Genomic DNA, 9,502 nt, shown 5'->3' with positions numbered 1-9,502 from the left:
TCTTCCGGATCGTTTTTCTGGAGATCGCTCGCAGTTCTTTTGTTTCAAGGAGAGCTGCAAGCTATATTTCCAGCTTAGGCCTCAGTCTTCTGGGTTGGAGATTCAGCGGGTGGGCATAGTGATTTCCTTGCTACAAGGAGACCCACAGGTCTGGGCATATGGGTTGCAGCCTGACTGTCCGTCGCTTAAAAGTGTTGATGTTTTTTTACGGCACTGGGCATGATGACCCTGACAAGACAGCCTCAGCCGAGGCTCAGATTTCGATCCTTAAGCAAGGGCGAAGGCCAGTTGAGGTTTACTGTACGGAGTTTCGGAGGTTGGCCCATGATACCCAGTGGAATGACCCAGCCCTGAGACACCAGTACCAAAGAGGTCTTTCTAACCAGATAAAAGACCAACTGGTACAATATCCCTTGCCTGATAGCTTGGATCAGCTCATGCAGTTATCCATCCGGGTGGATAGACGGCTGAGAGAGCGTAGGCTTGAAAGGGAGACCGAGGTTTCCTTCTTTCCCAAGGGAACCTCAGACTCTGAGGAATTTTCCGAGGAGCCTATGCAGATTGGGGCTACCCGCCTCTCCTCGCGTGAGAACACGCGGAGGAGACAGCAGGGGTTGTGTTTGTACTGTGGGAATAAGGGTCATGTGGTAGTATCATGCCCAGAAAAGCCGGAAAACTTCAGGGCCTGAGGGTGATGGGAAATATCCTGTCAAGTCTTCCCAAGAAGACTTTTATCATTCCGGTGACCTTGAAGATCCTCGGTCAAACTGTCAAGACTGAGGCCTTTGTGGACAGTGGGGCCGACGGGGTTTTTATGGACCGCCAATTCGCCCTGAAACACTCTGTTTCCATAGTACCCTTGGCGTCGGAAATTGAGATCTGTGGGTTAAACGGGGAACCATTATCCCAGGGTAAAATTACCTCTTGCACTAGCCAGATTTCTTTGTTTATTGGAGCCACACACTTTTATGTGACTGTCTGTACTTTTGCCCCATTGGTGTTGGGGTTACCCTGGTTAAGGGCCCACAATCCTCAATTTGACTGGGTCTCTGGGGAGATTCTTAGTTGGGGTACTGATTGTTTCAGGAGTTGCTTGAGCCTTCCAGTCAGGCTCTCGCAGCTAAGTTTGCCAGGATTGCCAGGGTGTTATGCAGATTTTGCGGACGTGTTCTCCAAAAAAGTTGCAGAGGTACTACCTCCCCATCGCCCCTATGACTGTGCCATTAATTTGTTGCCGAATGCTAAGCTTCCCAAGAGCAGGTTGTACTCCCTGTCGCGTCCTGAGACTCAGGCTATGGCAGAGTACATTCAGGAGAACTTGGCTAAAGGATTTATCAGACCTTCACAGTCTCCAGTTGGGTCGGGGTTCTTCTTCGTGGGTAAAAAGGACGGTTCATTGCGACCCTGCATCGACTTCAGGGAATTGAACCGTATCACGATTAAAAACTCATACCCACTGCCTCTTATTTCGGTCTTGTTTGACCAGCTTCGTACTGACACCATTTTTTCTAAGATTGACCTACGCGGTGCGTACAATCTAATCCGAATAAGAGAGGGGGATGAATGGAAGACTGCCTTTAATACCCACTCAGGGCATTATGAATATTTGGTGATGCCTTTTGGGCTCTGTAATGCCCCGGCAGTCTTCCAGGATTTCATGAACGATGTGCTCAGGGAATATTTGGATAGATTCTTAGTCGTATTCTTAGATGACATCCTAATCTTCTCCCATTCCCTGGAGGAACATCGGAAGCATGTACGCTTAGTCCTCCAGAAACTCAGAGACCACCGGCTTGGGGCGAAGCTGGAGAAGTGCAAATTTGAAGTTCAGCAAATCGCATTTCTAGGATATATTATCTCCCCAGAAGGTTTCCAAATGGAGGGTTCCAAGGTACAGGCAGTCCTGGATTGGGTGCAGCCCACTAGTTTGAAGGCGCTTCAGCGTTTCCTGGGCTTTGCAAATTTTTATAGACGATTTATCGCTGGATTTTCGTCTATAGTGGCGCCCTTGGTGGCACTCACTAAGAAAGGGGCGGATGTTGCTCACTGGTCTCGTGAGGCCAAATCGGCTTTTGCCCGTCTCAAAAGGGCATTTGTCTCGGCCAAGGTGCTGCGACACCCAGATCCAGAGCGTCCTTTTGTGGTGGAGGTGGATGCCTCTGAGATGGGTATTGGGGCAGTGCTCTCTCAGATGGGAGTGTCTGATAATCGGCTTCATCCTTGTGCTTACTTTTCCCGTAAATTTTCGCCTGCCGAGATGAATTATGACGTGGGTAACCGGGAATTGTTGGCTATTAAGGATGCACTCGAGGAGTGGAGACACTGGCTTGAGGGGGCTAAGTTTGTGGTCTCAATTCTCACCGACCATAAGAATTTGGCATATTTAGAGTCAGCGAAGCGTCTCAATGCCAGGCAGGCACGATGGGCTTTGTTTTTTGCTCGCTTTAATTTTTTGATAACATATCGCCCTGGGTCAAAAAACATCAAGGCTGATGCGCTCTCGCAGAGTTTTGCTCCAATCCAAGAGACCACGAGGAGCCGTTGCCCATTGTGTCCCCATCATGTATTAAAGTGGGCATTACCCAGGACCTCTTGTCATTATTCCTTAGAGCACAGGAGCAGGCTCCTCCAGACCTTCCGGTAGGTCTTTTGTTTGTGCTTCCTAGGTTAAGACAGCGAGTGTTCCTGGAATTCCATGCCAAGAAGTCGGCAGGTCACCCGGGTATTGCCAGAACTCGGGAGTTGCTATCTAGGGCGGTGTGGTGGCCCTCTGTGGCTAAGGATGTGGATCAGTGGGTTTGGGCATGTGACATCTGTGCCCAAAATAAGACTCCTAGAGGGGTTCCTGTTGGCCCATTACATCCACTCTCTATTCCATCTAAGCCATGGACCCACATTTCAATGGATTTTGTGGTGGACTTGCCCAAATCCTCGGGGATGACAGCCATCTGGGTTGTCGTTGACAGGTTTTCGAAGATGGCGCACTTCGTTCCACTGGTTGGGATGCCATCGGCCAGACGCCTGTCTGAATTATTTATGCTGCATGTTGTGCGTCTCCACGGGTTGCCACTTGATGTGGTCTCTGACCGCGGATCCCAGTTTGTGGCCAAATTCTGGAGGCATTTTGTTCCGATCTCCAGATTTCTGTCAGCTTGTCGTCAGGCTACCATCCGCAGTCTAATGGGCAGACTGAAAGGGTGAACCAGTCCTTGGAGCAGTTCCTCAGGTGTTATGTCTCCAAGTGTCAGACTGACTGGGTTGCTCATCTGTCCATGGCGGAGTTTGCCTATAACAACGCGGCTCACTCTGCTACAGGGATATCTCCCTTCCTTTGTGTATGGGCATCATCCTAAGGCGAATTCTTTTGACCCCCTGGACTCCACGCCTGGTGGTTCCTCTGTCGTTTCGGTCCTTAGAGGTATTTGGAGGAAAGTGAAGAAAGCCCTTGTGTCTGTGTCATTAGTGACCAAAAGGGTTTTTGATAAGCGGAAAAGACCCTGCAGCTTCAAATTAGGAGACTTCGTCTGGTTGTCTACCAAGAATTTGAAGTTGAGACAGCCATCTCATAAGTTAGGCCCCCGGTTCATCGGCCCTTATAAGATCACCAGGGTTATCAATCCGGTGGCATTTCAGTTAGATCTGCCCCGTTCTTTGGGTATCAATAAAACATTTCATTGTTCCCTTTTAAAACGGGCGATTAGTAATCCTTCTTCCAGAGGAAGACCTTCCCCTCTTCTGATACGTGGCCAGAGGGAGTTTGTTGTTGAAAGGATTCTTGACTCCAAGATGGTTCGGGGTCGGCTGTCATTTTTGTGCACTGGAAGGGGTATGGCCCGGAGGAGCGGTCATGGGTGCGCAGTTGTGATCTTCATGCCCCCAGACTGATACGCTCTTTCTTCTCGCAGTTCCCCGATAAACCCGGTGGTAGGGGTTCTTTGACCCCTCGTCAGAGGGGGGGTACTGTTAGGGTCTCCTGCCCTGTGCTGCCACGTCGTCATGGCAACCGGGAGACAAGTGCTAGCGGAGTAACCTGAGCGCAGCTGATACTCCGGTTCGGGTCTTTTGCTGTGCAGTGGTTACAGGCAGGGGATCCGGTGCTGGTTTTTGTGCTCACAGTCTGTGAGGTCTGAGTGGGGCGTGGACAGCACCTGCTATATAAGGCCTCTTCTCATATTAAGCAGATGCTGCTGAATCTTTGTTGGTTAGTCAGTTCCTGAAAATTAGCCAGTACTGTGTAGCTTTGTATTTGTTATTGCTTACTGCAAATAGGCCTGGGGATTTGGTACTACACTCTGCCAATCCAGACCTAGCAGTAAGACTGGAGTCAGTCGTTTAGCCTGCTGAGGTTCTTTTGCTATTCTGTGAACACAGCAGGTTTGTGGCTGTACTTTCAGACCTGCATGCTTAATCCTCTCTCACTGTGCAGGGCGTCCATGTGTCAGTTTAGTGGCAGTAAGCTGAACCTGGGCCCTGCAAGTGAGAATTAGGATTGTGGAGACTCTCCTTGTGTCTACTATTCCATCTCTGACCAAGGAGTTTGCTGCCACACCCGTTGGTAACCCTTTAGGGTTTTGCTGTTGCCCGTAGCAACAGCATTTCGGGTTCTCTACGTATTAAAACACAACATCTTGCTTTTTCCATCTGAGCATTTCTAATACAAGGGAGACACCCAGTTTCTTAGCCTCTGGGCTTCTCTGTTCACTTTGTGTTTGGTTTTGTTACCCTATCACCTCCTGTGTACGTAATGTCATATTTCCCAGTCTGTCTGTGAGTTCATTTGTTTTGCATCCCTCTCTGTTCAGATACCAGTACATTCCTGCAGGCACTGGTGTGCATAACAGTTCAAACACAAGTACATTCCTGCAGGCACTGGTGTGCATAACAGAATACTTTTAATTTGGGACATCGGAAATTGATGTTTCACTTCTGGGTTAATTTTAGTATCAAAAAGGCATGCAGGTAGGGATCATTCTGCCCTGAGGAAGAGTTTACCATAACTCGAAACGCGTTGGCGGCTAATTGATCCATCTACCTGCATCCACATCTGGAAAGGAACTTACCTGGTCCGGCTACCGGTGTTTAGCCTGGAAGGAGTAAGGAGGAATTCCGGAGACTCCAATTTTTTGCTCTTTCAATTGCTCCATGCTAGGAGCTTGGCACGGTACGGTTCCAATCATATTTATATAAAGTGAAGGACCACACTTTTAATTGGATGAAAGAAAAAGTTTTTATATATTTTTTTGCCATATGAAATAAATGTGACTTTTTTTATACAAAATACTACACTATGTTATTTTTCTCTCTATTTGCATGGATATATACTTATAAGGAATTTCACGGTCTGAAGAATTTTGGAGGAAAGCAAGAGAAACGATCTGGGACATTTGAATAGACTTTATTACTACTCCTCCATATCATAATTGATATGTGTTATTTCAATCCTTTCTCTGCAACTTAACATAAGGTGGTAGCGCCAAAGATATCTTCAAATATTTGTCTTTTTACTGTTTTGTTTATAGTGATTGGGAATCACTAGAATATATCTAGGCTGCTTCTTTCCACCAAGCGCTATTTTCTAATCCATATATTTATTTGTATCATGGACTGGCTCCTGCCACACCAAACAAAAAACTGATTTGCCTGAGCCAGGAGGTGGGGATATATGGATGGGCCCACTGCATGCTGGGAGGCCAAAAGCTTTGACCGTTTGGTGCCCACCATCGATAGTAGCTGTGTAGATACTGTGTTCCAAATCACTCAGTCACAGTGGTAGATGAAAAACCAACAATGGTTTATTGAACAGAATGTATTATAAACAGCTCAGCACACCTCTGTAATCCAATTCCACATGACAATTCCCACCACAAACTCCTGACACAACATCACTTCTTAGTCAAGGAGCATAGAATCTCTTTCAGCTCTCTGGTTAGCTCTACTTATACCCCCAGAAGCTTGATATTACATGGGGTGTGTGTGACTTCTTTGACTAAGGATCTTACAGCATTGGAATACAATACATATTCTAATCAAGGTTATTACGTCAGCCAGAGAGCAACCATGTCTGGTCAGATCACTGTTGGACAATAGGGAGCAAACAAAAAGGGACAATGGTACCTTATATGACTCACCCTTTGAGTGTCCACTGTGGTGGTAGTAAACAATAGAAAACTAGGTCTAACTTGAATACATTATCTAAAGGGTAACAGATAACGTAACACAATTGCATATATTATTAAGGTTGATTTAAACACAATATTAGGTGAGCAGTAATGGACATGTTACGGAGAATGAGCAAACAGATGAATTGAATGTATAGGGATATGAGGATAAAAAGTACATATTTGACATGAGAAATGAGGCATAGCTATATTGTAACAGACCTCTCATTTTCTCACAGTAGCCATGGGCCAGATGTTATTTCCCATCATTTACAGACTTCTGCCGCTGCACCAAGATAATAGGCTGTCAGCCAGTAGCCCTGCTCCGCTCCGGCTCTTACAAATAGTGTGCTCTTTCAGCTGGGAATGGGATACCCCATCCACCTCACTGATGTGACAGGCTCAGCTGTCAGTGATGCAGCCCCACTGCGCCCACTCTCTCCGTACTCATACATACATGCCTTTCTGGGAGTGTCTCATCCTGGTTATCAGTGAGACAGTATCTCTGGCACAGCTGTGTAATCATGATGTGTGTGTGCTGAGTAGTGAGTAATGCTAGCAGCAAGCCTCACAGCTTAACTGCAGTGAAGCAGTGTGGTAGGGGTGGGTGGACCAAGGGGGTTGCTACACCAATGAGTAAAGGAATGGAGTAGTTAAATGGGACTCACAGAGCAGGTGGTGTAAAGCTTAAAAAGTAGGAGTGGTTGGAAGGGGAAGGATCTGGTAGGTTCAGAAGGGATTAGTGAGGGTAAGGACTCTCAAGGAAAATTAGAGTGGGATCCCACAGGTATCAAACTGGGTAAAGAGCAGCTTTTAGGAAGGAAATTGGTGAGCCAGTCCCTCTGGTTGACCCTTCTCTGCCTCATGTGGGGTGGATCCTTGGACTTTCCAGATCCTGGGGATTCTTCTTGCCCTCTACCTGGTGGTTCTGTGGTCATCTCAGGCCATAAACCTCCCAGATGCCTGGCGTCCAGATAAACATGAAATGGTCATGGAGACGGTCCTGGGCTCTGTGAAGGAGGAGGTGGAACAAGCAAAGGAAAGTTGTGTCCCTTCTGAAGGGGCAATGTTGTACATTGTGAATGGTGAAGGGAATGTTTTTGTGGGCAAAGAGGGAGTTATGCCGTATATCCCAGAAGCATGGGTCTTCAGCCTATATGATGTGCCACCATTAATGTGGCTTCTGTCTTGTGCAACCAAGCTTGATTTATGGGCATTGTTATTTTTTTAAGCAGGATAAAGGCTGATTTTTTTATTTTTGCAGTAGACTAGAATAAGCCCAGACAGTCCCACTTCCATTATACGTATACAGATGTGGATAAATCCACCGGGAACTAGCGCTCAAACCCTATTTGTAGTGGTGAATGATACGGTTATAAAGTGAAACTAAAATCAATAATGAAAAAGCAGGTAATATACTTAAGGTTGTTTAGTCTAAGATGCTGAGATACTTTCTTTCCCAAAAGGTATAAATTCGGTTTAAAAGACAATTAGTGATTGGAGCACGCTCCTGGTTTGAGCTTAAATTCTGAAGTGCAAGGTTCAATTGAAAGAACAAATGCTGTACTCTTTGTAAAGTCGAAAAAAAGAAAAAGAAAAATGCCACAAAAAAATAATAATGATAACATGTACTAAAGTCCAAACGGTTTACAAGTCTATACAGACTGCGGTATCCCGCTAATCTGTGCTCTGAAGTGAAGGATTCTCTTGTGAAGTGATGAACAGTTCACAGCGGTAGTGTATGCTTTGGTTAGAGTGGAGAATAAGGACCCTGGACTGGCGCTATTCCTCCTGCAGCACGTCCCACAGTAGAGTGCCCGAATAAGGCCCTCTCGCGGGGCAGCTGACCTGGGGTGTGCGCCTGTCATGGAGGTGAAGTGGACCATGCCGGAGCTCTCCGAGCGGCTGGCCGCGCCTCTCCTCCTCCTACAGGGACTTACCTTCTCCCTTCCCCTCCGCCTTCCACTCTACGCTGTCTCGGGCTTCTTCCGTCGCCTGGCAACCGGTTGCTTCCGAAACTCCGGATCACGTGACCGGATGGTTTGCGGAAAGGATTAGCAGTACTGTCCTTCTTTGCAGTGAACATTCATCCTCAGTCCAATGTAGTATAGATGGGTAGCTCCAACGCATTTCGACCTGTTAGGGTCTTCCTCTGGGAGTCATTTGTGTGTTTAGGTTGCAGGAATTTAAGGTGTCCTGATAGGGTGGGATCAATTCCCATTGGTCCTCTGATCTGGCTTTGAATCATCATGCACAGTTCTCATGTGTAGGTTGTAAGGTAACCAATTCCAGGAGTACTACACCAACATATAGCATAATATCTGAGGCGAATACACATGAGTATAAGATAAGGGATAGGTTGACATGCCACAGCAAGGGCATTATATACATCCTCCAATGCCCATGTGTTAAACAATACGTAGGAAGAACAATACGACCACTGAAAGTCAGAATTGGGGAACACGTACGCAACATTAGGAACGGCACAGAAGACCACCCATTATCCCAACATTTCAAAGAGTTTCACAACTCAAACCCTGCTCTACTTAAGTTCACTGGTGTAAAAGAGGTCAAAAAGAACTGGAGAGGAGGTGATTACATCTCCAGAATCAATAAGTAAGAACTGTGCATGATGATTAATTTAGGGACACTGGCCCCCAAAGGGCTCAACATGGACAACGAAATTAGGTCTGTCATATGCAAATGAAGACATATCCCATTTCAAGTCAATGCAACAGCAGCTACATTCACTATTCTATGATATCTTACACCAAAGTAGTGGCAGGCATTGGTTAATGCTGTAGAGGGTTAATCATTATTCTCATGCATTTGAACATAGCATCAAAATATCCCAAGGTTCATTATTTTGAGCATTAACACCATTCTGCAAGATTGATTCATATAACTGCTATATTGTAACTTTATATATATCCTTTTCACTACGGATATATTTTTCCATTATTTTCCTATTTTTAATACTGGGCACACTCTAAAGCACTGTGATGATGTCACATCCTCCCATAAACTTCGATTGACAAGCTGTGAGCCAATCACAAAGCCAGATCAGAGGACCAATGGGAATTGATCCCACCCTATCAGGACACCTTAAATTCCTGCAACCTAAACACACAAATGACTCCCAGAGGAAGACCCTAACAGGTCGAAATGCGTTGGAGCTACCCATCTATACTACATTGGACTGAGGATGAATGTTCACTGCAAAGAAGGACAGTACTGCTAATCCTTTCCGCAAACCATCTGGTCACGTGATCCGGAGTTCCGGAAGCAACCGGTTGCCAGGCGACGGAAGAAGCCCGAGACAGCGTAGAGTGGAAGGCGGAGGG

The sequence above is a fragment of the Pseudophryne corroboree genome, assembly GCF_028390025.1.
Source record: "Pseudophryne corroboree isolate aPseCor3 chromosome 3 unlocalized genomic scaffold, aPseCor3.hap2 SUPER_3_unloc_20, whole genome shotgun sequence".
Taxonomy (NCBI): domain Eukaryota; kingdom Metazoa; phylum Chordata; class Amphibia; order Anura; family Myobatrachidae; genus Pseudophryne; species Pseudophryne corroboree.
This window is presented reverse-complemented; position numbering follows the sequence as displayed.